Raw genomic sequence first — 14,451 nt, forward strand, 5'->3', positions numbered from 1 at the left:
GAAGTGGAATGATGAAAAAAAAGTAATGAACAGTTAACCTGCAAACTTCAGAAAAGGTAATATTTTCCCATTCATGTTAGCTTTGTATTATACATTGCTATTATTTTATCAAATTTTATGAAAACCATTAATCAATTCCTTTTTCCTTCAGAAGTACTAAAGGCATGTTAAATAAAATGTTGCATTCCTATTTTGTGGAAGGACATTTAGTCATTTACAATATTTTTTTTAAGAATAACTACTTTGCTTTTACAAATTTATTATATTTTCTTCATAAAATGGATAATACACTTCGAAATGATTGCCTTTCCTATTCCTATCCTACTCTTGAAAGCTTTTATTTGTTGCATAAAAGTGAGGTTTTAGAGCAGATGCTCCATGTGATATTATTCATATCTGTCATTTTTCAGTAATGTTATTTGATAGTGCCAAGAAAGGTCAAATTGCTCCTGCAGAGATTCAGTGTAGGTAACTCAAGTGTTCCTGTGCTCCTAAACAATAAGAAAAGTAATACCAGGAAGAAAGTGTGAAAGAAAAATATATTAACTGGGGAGAAAAGGATATGGATGGACAGTATATGTCTGGGATGGGCTAAAGAAATCTGAGGGCCTCACTTGTTATGAAAAGGAATAAGAAAAATGGCAAGTACTGCAAGAATGGAAGACGAAAGCTTTTCAGTAGTCTTACATTATCTCAAGCAGGGCTGAACCATCATAGCAATGAGAGAAGGGTAGAAAAAATAACCAGTATGGTAAAGATACAGGTAGTAGAGACTAGATCAAAAAAGAGAATGTAGGAATATATCTGTCTAGGCCAAAATGTGGATCCTTAAAAAAAATAAATAAATAAAATAAAATAAACTGCTTCCTTGCCTTGGAATGTCTATGTTTCCTCAGTAAGATTTTCAAAAAACCTAAAATTCTAGCACCAGCCATACATGTACTCTCTTGAGTCCTAATTGCAACAAAATTCAGTTCCAATTTCTCTTTATAAGTAGATGTGGGCGGGTGAAAGCCTGCCATGCCCCTGCTTCCCCAAAGCCCCCCAGACACCTCAGACATCCCCCAGCAGCCGCAAAGGCCCCTGCCAACCCCCAGCACAGCCGGAAGCAAGTGGGGCTCATGGTGGGAAGGGGTTAACCCCTCTCTGACCACTGGAAGGAGGCAGCTGCGTGGAGCCGGGCTGGGTCAAGCCCCCGCCCAGGCCCCTACTTGACCCAGCCCCTCAGGGAGAGAGAAAATAAGGAGGGGGTACTCACCAGTCCCCCTCCAGTAGGGCAGGGCCTCCCCTTGCCCAAGAACAGCTTTCCCGGACAGCAGGCCCACTGCACATGCGTGCAGTTTAAAAGGGCCCGCCAAACAGTGAAAAAGCCCAGTTAGGCTCTGAAGCAGTGAGAGACACGTGGGTGAAAGCCCGCTGTGGCCCTGCTCCCCTGAAGCCCCCCAGACACCTCAGACACCCCCCAGCAGCCACAGAGCCCCCTGCTGACCTCCAGCACAGCCAGAACAAAGCGGGGCTCATGGTGGGAAGGGGTTAACCCCTCTCTGACCACTGGGAGGAGGCGGCTGCGTGGAGCCAGGCCGGGTCAAGCCCCTGCCCAGGCCCCAACTGTGCCCAGCCCCCCAGAGAGCCACGTGAACAGGCTGCACAAACAGATGCACTGTCTGCTGGCGTGTGAGTTAGCATGGAGTTTGTGCAGGAGGGGGCGCGAGAGGGCCCGACACCCTGCCTGCGAACCCCTCAGGGTAGTCAGTCCCAGCCATAGCCAGCCTATCAGAGGCATGATACGGATGGGCACGCGCCGCGCCCCTCGGGTTCCCTCGGGCTCTGTGACTCCCCCATCGGGCACCTCAGAGACGGCCACCCAGACAGAGCCCATGGTTCCAGGCTCCATGCAGACTGAGCCCTTGGCTCTTGGCTGCGGGGGCTGCCTGTCCTTTTTTCAGGCTCTGGGGCCCAGGAGCATGGCCACCTCCTCTTGTGGGGTCTGCTCCCTTTTGGGCTTTCTGGGGCACCAGCTGGAGGAGCTCCAAGCCACAGTCCAGAGACTATGTGCCATCAGGGACTGTGAGCAGGAGATTGACTCCTACTGCCAGACACTTCTCCCTCCAGGACAAAAGAGGATTTTGGGACCTAACACTCTGTCCAGTCAGGACACCTTGGCATGGACCAAGGTGGTCAAAGGCCCTAAGACCTGCCACACCAAGGTCCCTGCCCCGCCGGAACTTAGCAACAAGTACGCACCTCTTGCAGCTCCAGTAGAGCCTGCTGAGTTGTCACCTCCCACAGGCAACACAGGCTCAACTGCAGCTACCATCCCCACTCTCCCCAAGACAAAATGTAAGGTGTTTGTTGTGGGAGACTCCATCCTGCGGGGGACTGAGGGGGCAATCTGCCACTCTGACCCCTTAGCCTGGGAAGTCTGCTGCTTCCCAGGGGCCCACATCTGGGACATGGCAGAGAAGATCCCAAAGCTCCTCCAGCCCACAGACCACTATCCCATGTTGCTTATTCATGTGGGCACCAATGACATGGCTCGGAGTGCTCCCAAATGGATCATGAGGTGCTATAGGGATTTGGGAGTGGGGCTTAAGGGTCTGGGAGCACAGGTGATCCTCCCAGTCTTGGGCTATGGGCTGAGGAAGGAGAGGAGGATCCACGTAGTGAACCAAAGACTGCAGCGCTGGTGTCATCAGGAAGGCTTTGGCTTCCATGACCACAGCCCGCTCTTTGGTGAGAGAGGCAGTGAGCTGCTGGGAAGAGATGGCCTCCATCTCTCTCCCCTGGGGAGGAGACTCTTCTCAGCCAGACTGGCTGACCTGCTTCACTGGGCTTTAAACTAAGCTCGCTAGGGGATGGGGAACTACTGCCACTGCTGGCCTGCTGAGCAACCCTTGCAAAGCCAGAAGACCAAGCCACTTAAGGGAGCCCACCCTTGCTCCAGCCCTGGTACAATCTGTGGGCAAGGCAAGAGCCCCCAAGGGGACACTTGCCTGCCTGTACACTAATGCCAGGAGCTTGGGGAACAAGCAGGAGGAGCTCATCCTCCTGCTTAGTGCAAAGAATTATGATGTCATTAAGATAATGGAAACCTGGTGGGACTCCACCCATGACTTGACCACAGGTATAAATGGCTATACCCTGTACAGGAAGGATCGTGTAGATAAAAGGGGTGGGAGTGTAGCTCTCTATGTTAAGGAAAGCTACATGTCCCTGCAAGCTGATGTTGGCAACCAGGGTGGACAGCTAGAGACCCTCTGGGTTAAAATTCATGGGGAACATGGCACAGGGGACACAATGGTGGGAGTCTACTACAGACCTCCCACCCAAAGTCCTGAGCTTGACCAGGAGTTTGCCCGGGAGTTGGCTGAGGCTGCATGCTCCAGGACCATGGTTGTCGTGAGTGACTTGAATTACCTGGACATCTCGTGGGAGGATCACTCAGCAAAATCCGAGTGGTCACAAAGCTTTCTTTCGTGCGTGGATGACCTCTACCTGACTCAAGAAGTCTATGGGCCAATGAGAGGCAAAGCGCTGCTCGACCTGGTACTGGCTACAGGGGATGACCTAATCGGTGACCTAGTGATTGATGGGAAGCTGGGTGACAGTGACCACGAGCTGATCACCTTCACCATCCACCGTAAAGCTGGCAAGTCAGTCAGTAACACAGAAGTCCTTGCCTTCAGAAAAGCTGACTTTGACAAGCTCAGGAGCCTTGTCAATCAGGCCCTAAGGGACCATGACCCCAGGGAGAGGGGAGTTCAAGAAGAGTGGTTGCTCCTCAAGGGAGTGATCCTCAATGCACAAGCTAAGTCTATTCCATCTCAAAGGAAAGGCAGCAACAGGGCACAGCAGCCCTCCTGGCTCTCCAGGGACCTAGCAGATTTCCTAAGGCTAAAAAGAAAAGCCTACAAAGGATGGAGGACAGGATTCACTGGATTATTCTGTACTAGTCTTGTCCTGAAGGGAGCAAACCAGGAAAGCCAAGGCTGCAACTGAACTCCAACAAGCTTTGAGCATCATGGACAACAAAAAGTCCTTTTTTCAGGTATGTGGGGAACCGGAGAAAAAGCAAGGGCAACATTGGACCCCTGCTGAACCAGATGGGGCAACTGACAACTGACACCCAGGGAAAAGCCAACCTATTAAATGGGTACTTTGCGTCAGTCTTTCATCAGTCCCATGGGACGTCGATGCCCGCTACGGGACAGGGAGGTCTGGGTGAGGGAGATCCCCTGCCCTCCATAAATGCTGACCTCGTGAAGGAACACCTTGAGAAGCTGGATACCTTCAAGTCAGCCGGCCCTGACAATCTGCACCCCAGGGTACTCAAGTAGCTGGCGAGCATCATAGCCCAGCCCCTGTCATGGATCTTTATTAACTCCCGGTGCTCTGGTGTAGTGCCTGAAGACTGGAAGAAGGCCAATGTAGTGCCAATCTTCAAGAAAGGGAGGAAACTGTATCTGGCTAACTATAGACCTATTAGCCTGACTTCTTTCCCAGGGAAGCTCTTAGAAAAGTTTATTGAAGAGGCCATCCTTAATGGACTGGCTGACGCCAACATCCTAAGGGATAGCCAGCATGGGTTTGTTGTGGGTAAATCTTGCTTGACCAATCTTATTTCCTTCTACAACCAGGTGACCTATCACCTGGACAAGGGAGAAGAGATTGATGTCATATATCTTGACCTCAAAAAAGCCTTCAATTTGGTATCCCATGATCACATCTTAGCGAAACTGGCCAGTTGTGGCTTTGGGTCCACCACGATCCGCTGGCTGGGAAATTGGCTCCGTGGTTGGACCCAGAGGGTTGTAATTGATGGCAGTCACTCATCATGGTGTCCTGTAACCAGTGGGGTCCCTCAAGGCTCTGTGCTTGAACCCATATTGTTCAACATCTTCATTAATGATGTGGACATTAGAGTCAGAAGTGGACTGGCCAAGTTCGCCGATGACACCAAACTTTGGGGCAAAGTATCCATACCAGAAGATAGGTGGGTGATCCAGGCTGACCTAGACAGGCTCCGCAAATGGGTGGATGATAACCTGATGGTGTTTAACACTGAAAAATGCAAGGTTCTCCACCTTGGGAAGAAAAAACTGCAGCATCCTTATAGGCTCAGCAGTGCTACGCTGGATAGCACTACAGAAGAAAGAGACTTGGAGGTCATCATTGAACACAAGATGAACATGAGCCTGCAATGCAATGCTGCAGCTAGTAAAGCAACCAAAATGCTGGCTTGCATCCATAGATGCTTCTCGAGCAAATCCCGGGATGTCGTTCTCCCCTTGTACTCGGCCTTGGTGAGGCTGCAGCTGGAGTACTGCATCCAGTTTTGGGCTCCACAATTCAAAAAGGATGTGGAGAAGCTTGAGAGGGTCCAGAGAAGAGCCATGTGCATGATCAGATGTCAGGAAAAAAGACCTTATGACGACAGGCTGAGTGCCATGGGACTCTTTAGCCTGGAAAAGCGCAGGCTCAGGGGTGACCTGATGGCCATCTATAAGTTTATCAGGGGTGACCATCAGTATCTGGGGGAACGTTTGTTCTCCAGCGCTCCCCAAGGGATAATGAGGTTGAATGGTCTACTGAAACTACTGCGAGACCGTTTCAGGCTGGACATAAGGAAGAATTTCTTTACTGTCCAAGCCCCCAAGGCCTGGAACAGTCTGCCAGAGGAGGTGGTTCAAGCACCTACATTGAACACCTTCAAGAGCAAATTGGATGCTTATCTTGCTGGGATCCTATAACCCCAGCTGACTTCCTGCCCTTTGGGTGGGGGGCTGGACTCGATGATCTTCCGAGGTCCCTTCCAGCCCTAATGTCTATGAAATCTATGACCTGTGACTCTATGTCACTTGTGAGGCTCTCCGAGGTAAGTCTGCTCTGAACATACCTACTGGATCAGGACTAGCACAAACCATAATTTGGTTGTTGCTCTGCTTTCTTTTATTTAGTAGCTCAGTGGTCAGTGCATGCAGCTGTGGTGTAAGAGATAGGGGTTCAAATCAATTCTAGCAGATTTAGAACAGGCATTCCTGTGCAGATTTCCTGTATCATGGCAGGGTGTTTTTTTATCAGTGAGTATGTGAAATTTGGAACTGGGTTTTTTCTCAGTCTTCCCTGGTAAAGTTGTTCTACTTTCCCAAAGCACATTGAATGGATCCAGACCATGCCAGGACAAGAAATGTAGAACTTGCCAACACATTTCCATCACCCCCATAATTACTACACCCCACAACAGAACCATCAGCATTCCTCGATCTTATACCTGCACCTCCAGAAATGTAATATCTCGTCCAATGCACCAAATGCCCTCATGGAAAATATGTAAGAGAAACCAAACAATAACTGTGCACCAGAATGAACACTCACTGTAAATCCATTAAAGATAAGAATACCCAGTTACCTGTGGGGGCACATTTCTCACAAGGAAAGCACTCTCTCTCCAATCTCTCAGTTCTAATCCTCAAAGGAAATTTACAAAATACCTTTCACAGATAAGCCTATGAACTCCACTTCATCTACCTACTGGATGCAAAAAATCATATAACCTGTCTAACATATGACTCCCCAGATTAACCCTCTACTTTTTACCAGCTATTCTCCCTTTCTTCCCATCCTCCTGTCTCTCATTCTTTGTCTACAGCTACATTCATTCCCCTTTGCCCCCACCCCACCTGTCTCTCATCTACTGACCACCTCAATTTACATTTTAACTGACTGGCTTTCTTACATACCTATTGGCCTCTGGCTGCTTTGCCACTCCATCCAGGAAGAGCACAATGCTTCCTCAGCTGGATGAAGGGTGTTTGTACGTGAAAGCTTGATAAGAAGAATTTTTCCTACTTTTTCAGTTGGTCTAATAAAAGATATCAGATTTACCTTGTCTACTTTCGTAAGATACTTAACTTTTCATTGCATCAGAGAAAGTGACAGATTTGAGTCATAATGTGGGGATTAGTATACTCACTTTGAAGACTTTTGTTTCAGAATTCCTACAAAAGAGAATAGCTTTAACAAGAGAATGTATATCACTGTTGGCTAGAGATCAGGTCACATTCCCAGAAAGTGGGAAGATCAGTGTATAAGCCCCTCCAAATTAGCTGCATGCTAAAGCATGTGTAAATGCACCTACATGGAGAGCTATTCTAACCAATAGTGATTTGCTTTCATACTTTCCAGCCATGTTCTCTAACCAGTGAGCTACTAAATACTCTAAAGTAAGAGGAACAGTATTACCTTCCCCCTACTCTGTCCTAGGGAACTAATTCCAGGATAATATTCGTGGATTTTAATCCCAAAGTACCATAGTAGGTACATAGGAAAATGTGGATTAAGTTTAGGCCTATGTAAAAGCGTGTGTAGACATGCCTACAACGAACCTCATATTAGTCCCAAGTTAGGATCCTAAACTGCTAAGATGGGTAAATTTTAGGCCCTACTTCTCTGCTCAGTATTTCCTATTGAATAGTCTACACAGTTCCCTGATAACTTTCCTGGCCTGTGTGTCTCCATTTCTTGGGTGACTTAGAACCAGGCAACTCTGAGTCTAACTTCCATTTGCAGATGCATTGCAAGCTAACCCTCATTGTCTGAGAGAAATATTTCCACTGATGTTAGAGCTCCATGGGCACATCTACATGTGCTATTAGCATGCAGCAATAAACTCTGGTGCATATCACGCCAGAGTTTATTGTTCCTGGATGCACCATTTGAATGTGCACCCAGGACCACAGCATGTTAAGCCAGGTTGGAGCACTCGTGACTGGCAGGGTTCTGGGGGTTCATCCTGCCAGGCTGGGGCTGGTCCAACCCAGCTCAACATGCTGTAGAGAGGCTGGCTGGGGCATGAGGGCACTCTAGTGTGGGGCCAGCCAAGAGGCAGCCCCTGCACTAAAGTACCCTTATGCCCCTACCAGCCACATAAGCATCTATATGTGCATTGATGCAGAGTAAAACACTCTGCAACAGAATAGTACTTGTATTTACAAGTATTACCTTGTTGTGGAATTAATTAGTTGCCTAATAGCCCTGCCCATGTAGACATGAGACATTTACTGCTGAGCTAGTCTGTTCAATAGTAGATGTCTCTTTTAGATGCATCCTGTTTTTCTCAAGCTCTGAAGACAGTAAAGGCTTTGCCTGTATACCCTCCATATTTATTAGTGCAGTGCCAAAGCTATTGTTTCATTGTTTCTAATATCTTTAGACCTTCGGTCACACTTCTTTTCCCCAGACATACTCATATCCCGTTTGCCCTGTCATTCTCTTTGGGCCACATTTACTGTACTTGCAGACCCCTTATATCACCAGAATGCATAAAGGGACCCTAGGACATTGTGAAATGAGACCCAGCAATTTTATTATACAAAAGAGTTTTAGAAAGTAACAATTTCAAGATAAAAACCAATATGTGTGCAAAGATCACAATATATCACTGGACCGCAGCACTTCTCTCTGTAGTTGTAAACAATGTCACTATTAGGGTTCTCCACTTTTGTGCAGTTGCCCACATATTGCACACAAAATTATTTTATTTCAGAACGCCTGTTACATTCTGAAACACACTTACATTTGTATGCACAAAAGGAGCAAGATTTCTCTTCAGGAGAAAGTATCCCCTTGTCCTTACTATACAGCCTCAAGAATGCTTCTGATAAGTAAACCAGCAAAAGCTGAATAATGTTATTTGGGCTAAAATTCAGCGGAATACTCATTTCAAGCCTGTGGCAAAGCCAAGATCTGAGTAACTAAAGAGAGCGAGAGATGGAGAGAGAGATTTCACTGGAGGCTCAGGTTTAAATATACAAATCCTACTGGGAATGTATTTCTTTCAGAAGTTTTTGTTGTAAAACAATAATATAACTTTCCAATTTTATGTTAACACAACATTTCCTATCTCAGATTAGTGAGATCAACCAGCCAATAATCAATCTTATGCTTAAGCCCCTGGCAGATCCCCTGTCACATCCTGCTGCCAGTGGGGAACCTGGCATTATGATTGACTCTTTCAAGACTCCCAAATGTGCCATTCAAGGTTTCAGTGTACTCCCAAGTCTGGGAACACCAATCAGCTAACTGATGCTCTGAGATGCAGGAGTACACCAGAGCAAGGGACTCAAATAGGACCCTGCATTTGCATCACCAGTCATCTGCCTGACACTGGAACCTTGAAAGACTCTGGGGGTGTGTAGATGGAACAGGGGCCCTAAAATAAAGCAGTAGGTTTTAAGGAACACCTCTTCAATTTAGGGCTGATTAAACTCTTGTGTTGTGCACACACCCTGCTGACTTACCTGCTTCTCTGGTGGGGAGGAGAGGGTGGAGTGGTCCCTGGTCTGCAGGGGATGCTGGTGCTTCCCTCCATAGCAGCTGCATCCCACCCCCCCAGTTGGCACCCACCCACAAGCACCTGACTTGGGGAGTCCCAGGGGGCACTGTAGTTGTGGAAGGAACACCGGGCCCCTGCACAGTTCAGGCAGGCAGGCAGGCTGCCGTGGGGAGGGGGAAAGATCAGGTTTGCCCCTTTTTTTGGGCAGAGCTGCTTTCCTGGGCTGAACCCAGTGCTTTGCTCCCCGAGTCAGTTAAGGTGCATTAAAAGAGTTTTAGTGTGCTGCTCCCCAAGTCAGTTAAGGTGCATTACACCACTGAATTTCCTACAGCAGCTGGAATTAATACACAATACACTACCGAGGCATGCAAACACCAACATCCTTAAAGCAGTGCAAAAGCATTTAGTCTGCTTTAAAGTGTCATGCAGACATGCCTCTTGTTTCATCTATACATGGCCTTTGGTGTGCACGTAAGGCTGGTAGCACTCATCAGCTGATTGGCACTGTCCATGCCTTCCATTGCATAAAAACTTCAAAATATATGTAATAACTTGGTAGTTTTTGTTTCATTTGCACCATTAATTGCTTAAATGTGTGATCAAGATACTACTTAAAATGGTATTAACTGGTTAATTATGCTGTTGGTGTAATTTCTTCCAGTGGCATTAAGGACATATTCCAGACCTCCTTTACAGATGTTGTGTCTAAATAGGGTTAAATGCAAGCTAAAACCAAACATCGTACCAGGTTCATCCAGGATCAATATGCACTGCAAAGGCATATGAGATGTGACTTTTTAAAAGTAATTAAACGTATTTGTACTTCTCCTTGAGAAAATAAAAGAATTAAACTAGATGCCAATCTATACCCTCCGTATGGCAACAAGGGCCTTACATTTGCTCCTAAGCACATAAAATTCAAAAGTGCATGGTGTCCGTACAGTTTGTGTACCCAAGGCTACAAATAGACATTACTCTTGCCCTGGGAGAAAATACATTTCCTCATGTCTATCCTGAACCTGCATGCAGAGGCTGAGAAGCACTGTGCAGATATCAATTGGGCTAGAACTACAAACAAGGTGTCTGTCAATTTCCTCATGTCTACTTTGAATTTGCAGAGGGTATCCTTGGTGTTCTCCATGTCAGTTTCACAGAGAAGTGACATGATCCAGTGGCCCCTGGTGGCACATTATACTTCACTGTCCCACAGGAGTCTTCCATGGAAAGAGTGGAAGCAAGCATCCTTCAGCCATAAGGAGGTATACCTATGATCTGAATAGTCATCCACCAGCAGCTGTCGCCATCTGGTGAGATACCACATGCATGCACTATAGCTGTGCCGTACATGCAATGTGCTCACTTTCATGAAGAAGAGATGGGTTTGACCCATATAGGTTTACAGGGTTATTCATTTATTACAATGCATTCTTTTACTTGTTCTGCTGATCTCTCTCTCTCGCTCTTTTTTTTTTTTGTATTTCTGTTGTGCTGTTTGATACAAGTTCTTCCAAAACTGTGACATGTATGGGGCATGAAAATCACCCCCAAAAATGGCTGCTCAGTAGGGCTGTGTGAAATTTTACTGTCTGTTTTGTTTCAACCCAGTTTAACTCATTTTGAGCTCAAACCAGTGAGACTGAAATGAAAGGAGGGCAGTCGCTGAAGCTGGGCTTGCCTGCAGGGAAAGAGAAAGTAAGGCGAGGGAGGGGAACAGTGCTTTCAAAATGAAACAAAACTCAAAATAAAACACTGTCCCATCAAAATGGCGAAATGGAAATTGAAATGAAATGGTGCTGTTTTGCACAGCTCTACTGCTCAGTGTGCTTCTTGACTTTGCCAGCACCAGCGATGTCTCCTTTCCTCCTTCCTTCCCAAGAGCTGGCTTCAGCAGCCCAGACCTGATCAGAAAAGCAGTGTGGGGAGGAGCTGTCCAGTCCAAGCTGAAAGATGGCTGAAGGATCACCCTCCCCCCAGGCCATAGTTCATAGTGGCAGCACAAATGCAGTGAAAATAAAGGGCCGTGAGTTGCCCAGTGAATAACACCAAAGTCTCTTCCACAAAAATGTTGTCACTCACAATCGTAACACTTAGCGGGCACTTTACTCCATGTTTTCAGAGGAGAGAAACCTGTGGACACCTGACCAGCAAAAAGCATGCTGTGGCCACCTGGTGGGAGAAGAGCAGCAGTGCTTTTAACCACACTTTAAACCTAATTGAAAAGGTGATTTTTGGAAATGCCAGTCCTGCGACTTTTCAATTCTAGCACAGAGGTACAACCAATCATGGCACAAATGTGACCACTATTTATAGCCCAAGGGTCATTGTGTTTCTGGTGTCTTTAAGATCTCCCATGGGTTGTGGCTATCTTGTTATATCTAAAGGCAACATGAATTTACAGAGAGAGGTTCAGAGTGTTTGAAACCAGTCTTTTGGCAGCATCAGTTGACGTTGCACACAGAACTTGAGAGGATTTCTTAAGGGCATCCATACCAAATAAAAAACAAACTCCTCCAGACACAGGTCACTCAAAGAAAATAACCCATTTAAGGTAAAAGGCAGTCCAGCAAGCTTATCAGCAGTCTGAATCCCCAAGACAGCACCAGAGGCTTTTACACAGCCATTAGCATAGCCAGTAGAAGAGTCACAGACACAGCCAAGCAGCCAGCCAAGAAAACAGCCAAGGGTTTTGTGACAGACACAGATGTTGCTGCTAAAAAATTTATTCTAGACCTTGGCATCTGAGTCCTTTATCTGTCAAATGTGTCCTGTATGTAGCCGCAGCTATGGAGTTTACTGATGAAGGGGAAAAGCGGGAGAAAAGTCAAGCAATATTTGCATCACCAGTGATAGGATGGAGTCTGGTAAAGTTAACTGGAAGACTGGTACACATTTACTTTCATCTCCTGGAAAGATTTCACCTTATGAAACAATTTCCACTCACCTTTTTATAATGATATAAAACAATAAAAACAGCCACAATTAGACTGAACGCTGTTCAGGACAGGGATCCTTGTGTGAAATAGGTTTGTACAGGGGAGGAAAATCAAAGCATTTGGGGATACTCAGAAAGAAATAACTTTAAAATAGAATTTTATCACATCATTATAATTCCCAGAAATTGAGGATTTTTTTAATGCAAAATTGCATGGGCATAGGCTATGTTGCATATTAAATGTTTAAATTTCTTCAAGGAGCAAGGTCTGGGAAAAATATTATCAATTATCTGGCTCCCCTTTCAGTCTATGCAGTTACCTAAATAGTGGTTTGATGAAGCAGAATTAAAAGAATATATATACACACACACACACACATATATACATATATACACATATATATATACACATACACACATACACACATAAATTAATTTATAGGCAACCATTTGACATAAATTTAGAATATATCTTATTCTGGATATTCAAAAAGGACTCCAATTAACTTCAATGAGATTTCTTATTAAATGATGAGAATATTATCTGAAACTGGCTGGAAATAGGGACGCTGATGTAGTAAAGGTCTGGCATGGAGAAGAATAAAACTAAACACAAGAGAAGAGCAACTGGCTCATTCACTTCCCTGGAGACCTGGAGATAACATTTTCATTTTTAGCTTATCTGGAAGAGTTATTGTCCAATTTTAAAGGACACAACTGTCCTTTGTTTCAGCAGCACTTTTCAAAAGTTCTCATCAACTACAATACTTTGACACCTGCTAAGTGTACATAGTCTATGCCTTGCATAGTTCACACTGCCAAACAGATTAGGACTCAAATGAAAGTTAATGACAACATATCAACCGACTTCCATGTGTGCAGTACCTGGTCTATGAGAGTAAGGAAAACATCAGGGAATGGGGCTGTATGGCCAGTGACCTCTTCTGCCCTAATAATTTCTCTTCCAAGGAAAGGAGGAGAGGGATTCATAGTCCTTCCGCTCCTTATTTCCTGCCCTGAGAGGAGGTCATATTTGCATCCTTTTTTCATTATTTATCCAGCTTCTTCATCTGGGTAACAAATAAAACCAGAGATTTCACATGTTTGGCCTCCCTCAATAGCTTTTTCTGTCTCCAAATACCAAAAAAGAAAACTTGTATTTAGATCTTCAGGTAAATTATATTGGTGCCAGCTAATCTCCACACATTTACAAGCAAATAAATTGTGGTCATGCTTTGATGTAGAACCTCATCTAAACTGAGAACAAGTACAAAATGGATTTTATTATATATCTCTCCCATCTATTTCTAAATATTTCTTAAACATTACCCTTTTCAGTCCTAAGCATCATCTCTGCTTAATACATATCTTTTTCCCCTGCTGGTTGTACTGTAAATGCCTGTAGAACAAACACCTACCCTTTCCTAGGGAAATAACTGCATCTTTACCCTTTTAACACTACATCTAGCTGCTTATCCTTATCTTTGGAAGATAATCCCAGAGGGCTTGAAGACAGCTGCTCTATTCTGCCTGGGCTAATACTGTTATCATTAGTTCCTGCACTGTTTTACCATCTAGCATACCCTTATTCCAGCCTTCTCCAGGATATACCACACGCACCAGAGTTATAGTATAGAACGTGAGATAACACAGCAAATTTTTAATCAGCTGTGATGATTCCAAAGAGTCCCTTTCAGTAGAAATAGCAGGGTACAGAGTATCCTGGTTCAATCAGAGATAACCTCTCATTTGGTTCATACACTAAGTAAAAGTAAAACAATTAAAATAGTAAAATCATTGTGCATAGTAGCCCTGATTGAAATATTGACAATATTCAAGAGAAAATCCAGTAGGGTAACTAGGGGTGGACCCATTCCAGGTGGTTATTTAGAGAGGGCATCCCCAAGGAGCCAGGTGGTTATTCAGCAGCAACCTAAGTTGGCAATGGCAGCACAGTCAAGTAAGACTTTCCTCACTTAATACCTTCCCACCACTTCAGTGCTGGGCACAGGCTCCTACCATTCTCCCCTCTCTCTCCCTCCCTCCCCCGCCTCCAATCTCTGCTCAAGGCAAAATTGCTAGTCATCTGTCTTACAAATATCAAATGATGAGTATAGTTATTTACTGGGTGATGCCATTCATTAGAATCATAGAAAGTTAGGATTGGAGGGGACCTCAGGAGGTC

The sequence above is a fragment of the Crocodylus siamensis genome, chromosome 1 (assembly GCF_052110815.1).
Source record: "Crocodylus siamensis isolate JL-2025a chromosome 1, ASM5211081v1, whole genome shotgun sequence".
NCBI classification, from domain to species: Eukaryota; Metazoa; Chordata; order Crocodylia; family Crocodylidae; genus Crocodylus; species Crocodylus siamensis.